Raw genomic sequence first — 14,797 nt, forward strand, 5'->3', positions numbered from 1 at the left:
GGGAGTGGCCGGTGCGCCCGCCGCCCCGAGGAGCCGCCGTCCGGGAGTCTGCGCGCCCGAGGAGCCGGCCCGCCTGCGCCCCCTGCCGTCCGAGGCGCCTCTCCGGGCTGCGCGCGCTCACACCCCGCCCCGAGCCCCGAGGCGGCCCGCCACCGCGCCGGGACCCGCAGGACGAGGCCCCGCCCGCGAGCCCGCCGCCGCGCACGTGCGCACCCGCGCCTGCGTCCCTCACGGCCCCGCCTGCGCCCGCTGTCCGGACGGGACGTTCGCGGTAAGGATGCGGTCCTGACGGTCCCCGCTCCGTGCGCCTCTGCGCTAGATCCCGTCCCACGTGGAGACTAGGCGGGCGCGCGCACACAACGGCATCTGTCCCCGTGGCGTACCCATCAGGCCTCCTTGCGAAGACGTGACCTTGACCTGACGTACAGCAAGACACGGTAAGTGACCTCCTCGAATGCCAGTCCTCCACGAAGCCCTGTCCTGTGCAGCCAAGCAGGGCGCACGTGTCCCTTCTTGCTCTTACGTGTTCACGCTGCAGTGGCACATGGTACCGTCCCTGTGTGTTTCTGACTATCATCTTGCCCACGTCACCCTGACCAACCCCGTGGGCTGTTAACGTGCCGGGAACTTCAGCTCAGCATCCTTGTCGGTCGCGGCACCAGGCCTGAATATGACGATGGCTCATTTGTCGTTGAGTTAAATTGCGCCGGGAACTGCCTCTCTACCTAACCTCTCTCATCGGCGTACGAAATTCTCGTTATCGACTTTCCAGAAAACTCGTGCAAACAGTGGTCCATGGGCACTGTCTCCACTTCTTCCTAGGCTTTCCTCATCTCCCCAAATGGACTTCCTCCACCTTCTCAGGCCCATCACTGACGACCTGCTGTCAGGTTGGAAGATCACTGCTCACAGCAAATCGGAGTGAAGAATCCAGAAGAGAGAAGGGAATAAGATTTTTTTAATTACAAGTTAAAACTTTTAAAGACAATTAAGTATTTCAGTGATCCTGTCTATAAACTGAAAGCAAGAGGAGTAGCAATTTTACAGAAAGAGGCAAAAAAAAAATGCCTAATGATCATATCAAAAACTGAGTAAAATGGTTTTAATTAAAAGAGAAGGCATTTTTAAAATAATAATCTCAACATACTGTAATAAAAATTGGTTTACAATATAATAATTATAAGAATATAGTTCTAACTTAAAATCCTGGCTCTTACAAGATAAGACAAACATCTTTATGCAGATTTTGTTAGCTAATTTATAGTAATTAAGTCACGAGTACAGATCTCATTCTGGTCTAAACTAGGTAACTTCTTGCTCTGGGTGGTCAGGGGCCCAGATGAAAAATAGGAGCCGTGCTACTACACAAGAGGGGAGAAATAAATATTGGAGAACAATCAATGGTCTGCCACAGATGTTATTTTCTTTCCCTGTAGTGCAATTCTTTTGGAAAGGTCTATGAGAACTCTACATATTTCTACTGCAGTTGTGGACAGGCTCCACATTCTTCCTCTCTCGCACCTGGTTCTTTCAGCATCTCCCACTATCCATGGTAGTTAAAATTAGAAGACGGGTCTACACCAGTTCCAGAAAGGGTCGCTAGGAGGCGTTGTCGCTGACCACGTGGACTCTCTACGTCCTTTACAGATCCTAAAATGTCTCTGCCAACAGTGGTGGCTTGGATGGCCAGTTAGAGTTGTCCAGTGTAGGGCCAAAATTGCCAGGCCTTTATAAGCCCAGTGATTGGATGTGGGGTCCCTGCAGGGGGGCATGATGGGCAAAGCAGCTAAGGCCACCCCTGGAGAGGCCGATGGCTGAAGCAAAAGGTCCTTCATTAGAGCCGCACGTCCAGCGACCACAACTGGGAACCTGCAGTGGAGCCGGGAGCTGGAGCTGGAGCAGCATCAGATAGCCAGGGTCCCGGTTCTGCTTCTGCGGTTAGCATTGGCAAGCATCTCACAAAATCTACCACGGTCATAGTTGTCATTTTCTGAAAGGCTGGATTATCCTAACAGGGAATAAAAGAATTTTACAATTGTGGAGTAGTCATTTATGTGTTAACTTTTATAAAAGCAGAATATGTCTCTAAAATGAATTATTATCCTTACCTACAAAATGATAAAAAAGCAAATTTTAAAAATTGCTAATTGCCATTGCTCATGCTTGCTAACCAATAGCTAACATTGGGGGCAGGGCTGTGATATAAAGCAGTATTCAATAAAAGCAATGAGAATTTTAAAACAACTTATAACATTTTCTAATTTATCTGTTTAGAGACACACAGACTGTGATATTTCACTGGCCTTTTGAATACTTTATCCAAAGGGGCAACTTTAAAAATATGCTCGTGTTGTCAAACATTTAAAATATCCATCATATTATCAAATAAGTGTTCCAAAAATATTTATAAATGTTACTTAGAGTTCATGTTCATCCACTATTTGTCAGCCACATTTTTTCTTTCTAAATACATGTAAAAATTCTGTCACTTCTCATTTAAATACTATTATTCTATTGAGAAACAAAGTTATTATCACAATACAACAAAACAACAGGAGCTTTGTCTGCTAACTTTAGATCTTAAAATATTATATTACACTATACTATTATTAAATTCAATGCTGTAGTGAATTTATTTTTCTTAGTAAAATCAATCATACCTCAAGAGAATAAGACAAGCCACAGACTGGGAGAAAATATCTGCAAAAGATATATCTGATAAAGAACTGTTATCAAAACATACAAAGAAATCTTAAAAATCAAAAGTAAGAAAACAAACAACCTAATTTAAAAATGGGTAAAAGAAGGAAAGAGCAAATAGTGAAAAAGACTGCAAAGAGATTGAGTACGTTGTCGGTGACAGAGCCTGAAGTTGTCCCCCAGTATCAATACTCCTCTTCTCTTATAGCAAACGAATTTTGGGCTGCCCTGAGTACAAAGTACACTTGCCAGCCTCCCTTGCAGTAGGTGTGGCCATGTAAGTAAAGTCCACCAATGGGACAAAATCTAGGAACATTCCTTAAGAAGATGTGGTATATATACAATGGAATATTACTCAGCCATGAGAAAGAAGGAAATCCTGCCATTTGCGACAATATGGATGGAACTTGAGGGTATTATGCTAAGTGAAATAAGTCAGAGAAAGACAAATACTGTATGATCTCACTTATATGTGGAATATTAAAAATTTTTTAAAAAGCCAAACTCATCAAAACAGAGAGTAGAATGGTGGTTGCCAGGGGGTGTGGTGTGGGGGAAATGGGGAGATGTTGGTCAAAGGGTACAGACTTACAGTTTTAAGATGAATAAATTCTGAGGACGTACAGCATGGTGACTATAGTTAACCATACTGTACTGTATACTTGAAGTTTGTTGGGAGAGTAGATCTTAAATGTTCTCTCCACACACACAGCCGCGAAAGGTAATTATGTCAGTTGAAGGACATTTTATTGTAATCATTTCACAACATATACGTGTATCAAATCATCACATTGTGCAGCTTAAACTTACACAATGTTACATGTCAATGATATCTCAATAAAGCTGGGGGGAAGGGAGGCAGTTGGCTTACTCTGCCTCTCCCTCCACGTTGTCCCCTGCATTCTGCTGCCTGGCACTTGGACCCACCTTGCCCGTGAAGACAAGGCTGAGCGGGGCTGCGAGCAGGAAGAAGCGTGCACCCCAGAGGCCTTGTGGAGCAGAGCAGCCGTAGAGCTAGAACACAAGCCTTTGGACTTTCACATGAGAGAGATGAACACCTGTCCTATTTAAGCCGCTAATATTCTGTTTTTGTTTTTGTTTTCTGGTTCTCCCAGCTGAACTTAATTCTAATCTTAATTTTTTTCTTCTTGCCTAGGAAAATAACTTAGGAGAAGTCCTAATTGAAGGCCCCCTTTACTACCTGTACAATTTCATGCAAAAATACTGTGAAGCTATTATATGAACTGTTACTTATGAAGTATTTAAAGTAAGAAGTTACTTGTAGTAGTAAGAAAAATATGTAATAAGTTCAACTTTAAAAACCAACTAAGATGATATTAAGAGAGAATTTTAGTTGAAATTTTAAGCACACTGGCAGAAAACCTTTACAAAAGACATATCTAACAAAAGACTGGTATCCAAAATATACAAAGACCTCTAAAAACTCAACAATAAGAAAACAAACAACCCAATTAAACAATGGGGAAAAGATCTGAACAGATACCTGACCAAAGAAGATGTATAGATGGCAGACAAGCACGTGAAAAGATGCTCAACATCCTATGTCATAGGAAAATTCACATTAAAACAACGAGATGCCACTATACATCTATTAGAACGGCTAACATCGAGAGCACTGACACCACCAAACGCTTCGAGGACGTGGGGCAACAGGAGCGCTCACTCACTGCTGGTGCGAATGGGAAATGCTGCCGCCGCTCTGGAAGACAGTTTGGCGGTTTCTTACAAGACTGAACATACTCTTAGCACACGAGCCAGCAATTGCACTCCTTGGTATTCACCAAAATGAACTGAAAACTTTTCGTCCAAGCGAAAACCTGCACATCGACATTTATAGAAGCCTTATTCATAATTGTCCAAACTGGGAAGCAGCCGACGTGTTCAGTGGGTGAATGGGTAGATAAACTGTGGTCCCTCCAGACAATGGAAGACTGTTCAGGGCTAAAAAGGAAATGTGCTGTCAAGCCGTGAAAAGACATGCAGAAACTGTAAATGCATATTACTAGGCGAGAGAAGCCAATCTGAAAAGGCTAAATACTACGTGATTCCAACTCCACGACATTCTGGAAAAGGCAAAACTATGGAGAAAGTAAAACGATCGATGGCTGGCAGGGGTTGGAGGCGGGGGAGGGATGAACAGACAGAGCGCAGAACTTCTCTGCAGGAGGCCACGTGATGGAGACGTGTCAGTATACATTTGTCCAGACCAACAGAGTGTACAACACCAAGTGTGAACCCCTGTGTAAACTAAGGAATTCATGTGATAATGATGTGTCGATACAGGTTCGATTGTGACGAACGTACACCCTGACGAGGGCTGTTGATCGTGGGGAGACCGTGCACACGTGGGGTACGGGGTGTAAGGAAAGCCTCTGCACCTTCTGCTCAGTTTTGCTGTGAACCTAAAACTGCTCTAAAAAAATAAAGTTGATAAAATTAAAATGATTCAAAGAGACTTAACACCTCAAGATCTTTTCAAACAATATCTAATGTGGTAATTTAAATTTAGAAAATATATCATTCCTTTTCTCTGGTTATTAACTGTATTTTCCTTTATCATCTACTGAAAATCATGTTTCATTTTAACTTCCTGATGTGTAGTGCCTGTGAAAGTGCCACTAGTGCCTCCGATGCTGCATTCATAACAGGCATTCGTGCTTCGCTCGAACTGCTCCTGCTTCAGCCTGGACCTACCCTGCACTTCTGTAGCCTCGTATGCAAAATCATTAACCAATTCATGTTATGCAGAATCGAGTTCCCCTGTGGGCATTCCATGGACAGTTTCACACTTTCAGAGATTCTAGTGTACTCTTCTTTATTATGATTGAGAATATTTTGTCTTTTTTTTCTTTTTGCTGAGGAAGATTAGCCCTGAGCTAACATCTGTGCCCGTCTTCCTCCACCTTCTGTGTGAGTTGCCACCACAGCATGGCTGATGAGTGCTATAGGTCCATGCCGTGCTCTGAACCCACAAACCCAGGTTGCTGACGCAGAACACACCAAACTTAACCACTAGGCCGTGGGGATAGTCCCCTGTATCATTTTATTTTTAAGCAAATGTCCTATCTCATTTTTATTTTATAAAATTTTATGCAACTCCACTAACTTAATGGAAAAGCTTAAATTCTCAGAGGTCCTTTTCTGAAGAATTACTGAAGACCTAATATGGAATATAAAAATTCTTTTTTCCTTATACTGCTATTAAATAGCAACTAATTTTAGCTCCCACCTTGAAGGCTTCTTAAGATAGAAAGGACGAGTTTCTGGATGAAGTGATAGGTCACCGGTCATCGTTTTTCTCTTCGTATTTCACAGATCTCATGTATATCTGCCAGATCCCTACCTGTCTGATAATTCAGCAGCGTGTTTCCCTGAAAATTCTTGAAAGGATTGTTCAACTCAGATACTAGTGAATGAAGAAGGTATGTTATATATTTGGTCCACGTGGAGAGAGATTTCCGGTGGCCCTGACGCCGCCAGCGCCTGACAGAGCATGCGGTGGGATTCCTCCACTCAGTCCTGGCGGCCCAGCCCTTAGATGCCTAACAGCAAACTGAATTTTGCTTCATTTTCTGAAGTGACATTGCTTTAATGTTTCTTCCTAACTTTTAACCTCAGAAGAGTCTCTGAGAACAATCCATTTGTTTTAAAGCAACTTTTAAGCAGCTAGTTGGGGAACGGCCCTGCGGGGTGTCAACACACCACAGCTGGCACAATCAGAAGCAGGGAGGACTGGCGGGGCGGGGGCAGGGCTGCGGAGCGCAGACCCAGGGCCCGTGCGCTCCTGTAGGTCTGTCCCTGCAGGCCTCCCAGGTGCCAAAAGGCCTTGTTCTACCATAAAGTGACAAAGGACAAATGTCAAGATAGCTCCTTCAAGAGTCCGAGGCCCCCTGCAGGGAGGGACCAGGACGCGGGTGACCCGATTTACTGTGTAATTGTGGAAAGATCTGAAGCCAGCCTGACTAGAAAAGCTGAAAATAGGCATCTGGGGAGAGAGAGGAACTTTGTGAAAAGAGCAGAGAGATTTAAATTGTATTTTAAGGAAGTTTTGCCATATGTGGTGAAATGTAACTCTTTCCTAAGGCTTCCTCTGAAGGTTATGGGACATCTATGTCACTCATTAATGCTTTTGGAGTTAGACTTGTGTTTTATTAAGATGTGGTACACTGAGAGGGGCCTCCAGGCAGTTCAGACACACAGGAGTTACGTGTATGTTTAACTGACACATTTATACTGAATCATAGAATACAGACGCATTTAATTTTAAGGATAAAATGTGAGTCGTCAGAGTTTCAAGATGCCGGGAGAGAACTTGGGGTCGCGTGTTCTCAAAGGGGCAGTACGGCCCCCAAGGAGGCCTGTTGGAAATTCTTGGGGTTTTTCCTGATGTCACAATGATGGAGGAGCGTTACTGCTGTTTAGTGTGTGGGGCCCAGGGATGCTGTGCATCCTACAACGCTTGAGACAGCCCTACACAAGAAAGTGTTGTCCTGTGTCCTCCATTGCTCTCAAGTGTCCCATCAGACATTTGTGTACATAGAAAATCTGGGTTTTTTTAAAATTATCTCAGCCTAAAAACTAATGCCATTTTGTATATAACACAAAATACTTTTTGCATTGTTTCAATATGCTTATGGTATTTGAATCTCTAGTGCCTTACACTGTATCAGTCTGCATTACAGCGATTAATTCATGGTGCTTCTACACATGACTACTTCATCCGTCAAGAGGGCAGGTGCCTGAGCACTCGCATGTTGAAATATGTATGATTTTATTTCACATTTCTTTCATGTCTTCCTTATGTGATAGTTAGGCACTATATTGATTTTTTGAAAATTAGTGTAATAGCTTTTGTTATTGATCAGTTTCATTTCAGGAGAGTAAAGACGCTGTTACAAAAGATTTCTTATTAAACGGGAAGTTTAGTTCACCCATTCACCCACTGATCGACATTTGGATGGTTTCCATCCTTGGCTATTACAAATAATACCACAGTAAACATTCACGTGTAAGTTTCTGTGTAGACAGGCTTTCATCCCTCCTGGGTCATGTGCCAATTCTATGTTTGACTTTTTGAGAAACCACCAAACTGTTTTCCACATAACTGTGCCGTTTTACATTCCTACCAGCAATGTACAAGGGTTCCTGTTTCTCCACATCCTTGCCAATACTTGTTATTATTTTTTTTAATTAGGATAGCCATCCTACTGGGTGTGTAGTGGTATCTCATTGTGGTTTTTATTTGTATTTCCTTAATGACTAATGAAGTTGAACTTCTTTTCCTGTGTTTTTAGCCGTTCGTATATCTTCTTTGGAAAAATGTCTATTTGAGTCCATTGCCCATTATTTAATTAAGCGGTTTGTCTTTTTGTTGTTGAGTTTGATAAACAAATTGTAGCATATTCAATGGAGTATTATTCAGCCATAAAAAGAAATGAAGTTCTGGTGCATTCTACAACTTGGACGAACATCAAAAGCATTACGCTAAATGAAAGATGCCAGACACAAAAGGTCCTGTGTTGTATGAGTCCTTTTGTATGATATATCCAGAATAGGCAAATCAGTAGAGACATAAAAAAGATGAGTGGTGGTCAGGGGATGAGGGGAGGGAAGAATGGGGAGTGACTACTTGAAGGGCATGAGGTGTTCTTCTGGGATGACGAAAATATTTGAAGCTAGAGAGATGGTGGCTCACGATATTGTGACTGCACTAGACACCCCTGAATTGTACACTCTAAAATGGCTAATTGTACAGTACGTGAATTTCACCCCAATTTTTTAAAAAGGGAAAGTTAGGTCTAATAAGGTTGAAAATAACTACTTTAGGAGTTCCTGACTATTTTTGTCCCATGGACCCTGTTAGCGGCCTCATGAGGCCTGTGAAACTCTTCTCAAAGTAATGTTTGTGAGCACGTAAAGTAAAATACATAGTTAAAGAGTAAACCAATCATATCAAAATGTCTTTACAACAATATTTTAGAAAGCACATTGTGATCCAATAACATACTTGCTTCTTCGCTGAGGCATTGAGTGACTAGATCTGCCAGTAGATCCAATAACTACCAAATTTTGAAGTAGTGACAGGTGTAAATGATATTTAGAGACGTCTGCAACATCGGGAAAATAATATAACAATTATATACCATTTCTATTGGAGACAAAAATCCTGGATAGTACTAACACTACTTAGGATTTGTTGCCTACCTTCATAAATGGTAAACTTTAGTTAGAAGTAAGTGAAAGTAAAGGCGTAATCTTTTTTTAGAGTCTAAGCTCACCGACTCGCTAACTTCTACCTCAGAACCCCCGTGGCAAACATGTCATCTACAAAGGGCAGAGGCACACAGCCCTCCCCTCTGCCTGAGGATGCTTTGGGGGAAGTGGGTAAGAAGAGCAGAAGAGAAGGGAGACAGAGATGGAGGGTGCTGGCACATTGGAGTCCTCGTTAAGATGATTGTGACTAAAGAGCAGATAAGAGAGCTGTCTCTCCTCTAATTATTTCTTAAACGTTTTTCTTCCCTATTTTAAAAGAGATATTTTTTTGAGGAAGACTGGCCCTGAGCTAACAGCTATGCCCATCTTCCTTTGTTTTATATGTGGGGCGTCTGCCACAGCATGGCATGATGAGCGGTGCATAGGTCCATGCCCAGGATTCGAACCAGCGAACCCCCAGCCTCCAAAGTAGAGTGCTCGAACTTAACCACTGCATCACGGGGCTGGTCCCTTAAAGGAGATTTTGATCCAAGTTTTGATGAAAGAAATGGCCCAAGAAGCAAATTCACCCAGCAAACAGAGACATAATTGGTTGAAAGATGAGAAATGAGTTTTATTCCCCTTTGTCTAGAAAAAAAAAGTTGTGGTTAGCATGAAGAAATTCCTTTCTGAATGAATGTATATATGTGAAACTAAGCCTGTGTCTTGAGGCCCACATACCTTTTACAAGTAGAAGAGAAGACACGAGTTGTTTCTAACCAAGTCCCAATGATGTGCAGAATACATTTGTGTTAAACTTTCAGTCTTTCTGAATATTTACTAAATTGGACATAATAAAATATATCCATCATACAAGAATCACATGTGATTTAACTACACATTTTTAAATATCATGAGAAAAATAGAAAATTTTGCTTGATTAAGTGTTATTACTGCTTCTAGGCTAAAGTAATCATGAGAAACTTCAGCTCCAGATGACACATTATAAATCCCTTGTAACATTATAAATATAGTAATCATGGTAACACTCTAATCCAATTCAAGGGTGAGCTACTAAATTGCTGATAATAGGTCCTGGACAAAATCCAATGAGACAACCCATTTTCTCTGCCCGCTTTCTAGATTTCCCCTTTAGGCCTTGAGCAGTGAGAATTAATTTTGTTTTTAAATGGTTTAACCATAGAACTTTTTTTTTTTTTTTTCGTTCTTTTATACTTTTCTAATTACATGGAATAATGGTTTTAAAATTGGATTCAAAAGAACCCTGGGTTCCAAAGGCAATTCCTTGAAATAAATTTCAAGTAACCCATTGCAAGAAAATGTGGACAGGATTAATTTCTATCAAACCTCATTCCCACAGCACAAAAGAATTTAAGAACTCAGGAAAAGAATGCAGAGTGACCTCATAATTTCAGTTGGTGATGCTTCTGTTAGAAACTCAGTAGCGTAGGAGTTTTCCTTGTTTAAAAATCATGTTTTTAGAAAGAGAACTCATCTTCTCCTTCCTTCTTTTATTCAGCTCTTCATTCATCAATATTTACTGCAGATGTACTGTGTCAGGAGCCATGATAGTAACTGGACATAGGATGATTTAAAAAAAGAGGAAAATTATCTGCCTTCTTGGTATTTAGAGTCTAGTGAAGGATTTAGGCGTTAAACAAATAATCACATCAATCTTTTGACAGGTTTAAAAACGAAGAAGGAAAATGCCGGAAGCCAAGACAGAAAATAGTACGGAGACTTGATTTAGGTTGAAGATGAGGAAAGGCCCCCGTGAGGATGGGACGTTTTGGCTGGTACCTAAAGGAGAAGTGGGAGACAGCCAGATCAGTCCCTGCGGGAGAACGGGGAGGGATTTGGGATTTGGCTGAGGCATAAGTCCAGGTGCAACACACACCAACAGCAGCTTTGCCTGACCACACGGGGTGAGGCAAAATGGTCTGTCAGAACTGTCTCCTAACGGGCCAGAATGGTTGGACCTTTATAACCTTCCCTCCATCACAGCAGTCATTGAAATGTAAGCCACTGTGGTGAGGGTGTGACCTGGGGCAGGTGGCTCTGCAGCCCATGCATCCCTGAGGACACCGACAGCTGAAGGCTCTCTGCTAAGAGCATTCCCTGCAGCTGAGGCAACATGCCCTTCCTTGACGGGGGTCTGGGGGGCACATCTTCGTGTCCGTCACAATGCTCAATATTATAATAAGCTTTCAAAAATCAATAACAAGCAAAATAATCCAGTAACAAATAGAGTAGAAGACAAAAGTAGGCAATTCATGGATAACTCACAAGTTATCAATAGATACATAAAAATACACTCAGCCCTTCTTAGCAATAAGGAACATGCAAACTAGAACGAGCAGCCTTTTGGTTTTGTTATCCTTGCATTGGCAAAAATTTAATGACTGATGGTCCTACAGCAGATGAAAGTGCAGTTGTTCCGCTGCTCATCCTGGGATTCCTGGACAACATCCCTCCCCATGTGATGGGGCTTCCTCCGTGAAGGAGCATCCTGTTAGTGTACGGGAGTTTGCAGTAGCCAAGGGGAATTTCCACGCTGGGGGTTGGGGGTGAATTAAACTATTAAATAGACTGGTTCATGTGACTGTCTCCACAGCCCACGGGAAAAGCAAGCAGAAAATTCTACAGGAGTTTGTCATAAATACATTTCAGTTTCTAGTCTTCTATTCTGGAGGTCAGCTGTTTCTGAGAGAGGAGTCATAATTTTCGTTTGTTGCCCAGGAAAGACCTTACCTGTGCTTAGCTATATGCTAATAAATGCAGAGAAACATCTGGAAGGTCATCTCGGAAGCTTACTTCTGTGTTATTTTGTCTTTTAAAAAGGCTTTAGATGATCTTCCAGCAAAAGTGATGCCTTCCACTGTAGCCAAGCATCTTCTTAGCTCTCTGAGCTAAGCGCTTTCAGAGCTCCATTCCAAGCCCACGTGGACGTCTCTTCTTTATGAGCCTGAGACACTCGTTAAGGATCGTCACTCTAACTCCCTGCCCTCCAAACAGAATTTAGACAGAAAGAAAGCCAGAGAGGAAGATCGGATGAAACAGTCCACTCTGGGTGGGTCACAGTGAGCAAGAAGGAGAGCGGTAGACAGATCCTTAGAGCCTATGGCACATTGTCAGGATTTTTGAATTTATCCTACACACAGTGGGAACAAGGCGTTCTCAGCACGGAGTGCCGTGATTCAATTTCTGTTTTGTACCTGTCACTGTGGTTGGAGTGTGGCCAATCAATGGGCAGGGGCTAGTATGGCGTGATCTCTATCTTTGAGCACCAATTAAGAAAAAATTTAAATGTTTCTGTACTTTTTTTTAAAAACTAAATGTTAACATCGTTTTAAAATTTTTATTAGAAAACCAATATCTGCTACTATGTATAAGCATGTTTTGGTTATTTTTCAGTTATTGAAGAGTTTCTCTTTTGTTACAAAATATCAAAATTATCTGACATCTGCTCTGTGGTGCCTGGTGTGATGCAGCACATTTGAACAAACTTTGTAGCTGAGAAGACACTTCTAAAGCCAGTTTATTGTGACTTTCTTGACTTACCTTCTAAGCTACTTAATTCTAAGATACAATTTTTCCCATAGAGACAATTTTATATTCTTTAAGATAAAGGAATTTTCCATTGCAAACAAGATAAATCGTAATGCGTCTAACACAAAGAATGCCTTAATTAACATACTTGGAATCAAAAGACTTTCGTCGCAGAAGCCATAGTTGGAGCTATAAATTTTATGAAATAAGTGACTCTCCTTAGCCCCACCTGAGTCTCCGGTGAGAAGCCCCCAAGGAGAGGTGTCCTAGTGCTTAGGATCTGTGCTCTGAGGGCCCGAAGCAGGGAGCAGCCATTACACGTCCATTCATGCTGTAGAAGCCAGCTGCCTTTGTCAGAGATTCACGCGTCCTGTGTGCACCAGCCCTTCTTGTGTAAGACCAGTCAGGGCTCACAGTCAGGCCGATGCCAACAAGAGATCCTCCTTATCCACTGGATGAGCCGAAATTAGGTGGAGGCCTTGCCCACAAAGTCAGCAGACCATCAGCCACCTACGACTCGGGTTGGTGTTCACTGCCTCTCAGGGTTGAGAAGAAATGGGTGGACATGCAGTGGTCACTAGTGACCTTTGAGGACTGTCTGCAATCAGCTAGAACGTTAACCCAGTGCCTCTTTCTAGTCTATATTTGTAAAAGCTCTGACCCACTGCTAGTGTGTATACTTATAAAATGCATCTGCCCTATTATGAGTGATACAAAATATATCACTTATGGGCAATATTATTCATGATGTATAATTTTATTTTTTTATCTTTTTCTTTTGCACTTTCTATCTTTTAAAACTTTTTTTCTAAGCTTTACTCCATGTGAAAATAATGCCACAATTACCTACCTAGTCTGCTCAGATTCTTCTTGGCTGGTTTTGATGTCACCATGCCATCTGCTCCACCAAGGTTTCGCTGGAAAGAACCAGCTGCTGCCACATGCCGTTGAAAAAGAAAATGCTGGTAACCGATCGGCCACAGTGCTGAAATCACTTTACCTATTATTTTTGCTTCAGTGACTAAGAAATCACTTATTCTTTGTAAGTAAAAGAAAACTTCAAAAATAATACTTAAATAACTTCCCATTCACCATCTCCAAAACTCCAAAAAGAAAAAAAAAACGCATTTAAGCAAAAAATAACATGAAGATAATTTAACCTTCAGAAGATGAATATAGAGGTAGCTGAATGAGATGCTTTTCTTAGAACTTTTAGAAATCTACAGTGGCCTGTAGCTGTAAATATAATTATCTCACTTAATTCCTGTTGGCTTTTCTTTTAACCCATCACTAAGAAAACTCCGATTTCCCCATCCTGGAAATGAAGTTGGAGTCTTTCCTCAGGCACTGGACAAGAGAGATGATGATAAGGCATTTAATCCTATTTCTTAACAAACATTCAAATGAGCGCTTTCCCTTAATTGCAGCTGTCGTACAGTCATTTCAATTCCCTGCCTTCACTCAAAACACTTCCAGTAATCTTGGAAATGTCATCCAGACCAGGTTACCAGCCACTTTAAAAACATCAGTCTCATCATATCATAACAGTGTCTCATTTTAGCCCCAAAAATGTTATTACACAGTGAAATCGTATATGCTTTCCCTGCTCCAAATGGCTGTCACCTCTTTCCAAGAACAGAGTCATTCAGAGAACAGAGATTGTCATCACTGAGGATATTCCGAAAAGATGCCCTACGCTCTGAAGAAAAGAAAAGGTACACCTAGAGATGGCTGTCCTTTCACATTACAGAACATCTTCGTCTGTCATCTCATTTTCTCCTCATGACTTTCTTCAGCTATTATTAGTCCACATACATGGGAAGACACCGAATCCTGAAGATGTCATTCTCAGTCATTCATCCTTCATGTGATGAATGTTTACGTGGTGCCTGCCAAGGGCCAACACTGGCAGAGCAGATGATAAGTCTAAAGTTACACGGCCAGCAAGTGGCAGACCAGAACTGGAACACAAGCCCAATTTTCTGCAATATCATACTGCTCATGGCAGATTATATATTCCAAAATATGAAAAGTGCCACCAAAATCTCTCATCCCACATGCTCTAGAAGCTTACCACTCCCCTATCAAGAAGTGAGGATAATTCTCCTCCCTTTGACTCTGGGCAGCTGTGACTCGCTTGTAACTAATAGGGTACAGTTGCAGAAAAGAAGTGACAACTTCATGAGCTAGAATACGTGCTCTTAACGCCTTGCTTTTAAAGTACGCAGCCATGTGCCCTGAGACACCATGCTGCAAGGAGCCCAAACTAACCCATGCAGAAAGAGCACAGGTAGGGCCGTGAGCAAGACGCCCA

General features: G+C 42.0%; 1 long non-coding RNA gene across 1 annotated transcript; it reads left to right on the forward strand.

Annotated features, from left to right (window-relative positions):
* Positions 1-305: 305 nt before the first annotated feature.
* Positions 306-13,346, forward strand: LOC124236974 (uncharacterized). The gene is made up of 3 exons (XR_006887896.1): positions 306-437; positions 6,037-6,143; positions 10,620-13,346. It is a non-coding gene; the product is annotated as an uncharacterized LOC124236974 (long non-coding RNA).
* The last annotated feature ends 1,451 nt before the right edge of the window (positions 13,347-14,797 follow it).

This window comes from Equus quagga, chromosome 3, assembly GCF_021613505.1.
Source record: "Equus quagga isolate Etosha38 chromosome 3, UCLA_HA_Equagga_1.0, whole genome shotgun sequence".
NCBI classification, from domain to species: domain Eukaryota; kingdom Metazoa; phylum Chordata; class Mammalia; order Perissodactyla; family Equidae; genus Equus; species Equus quagga.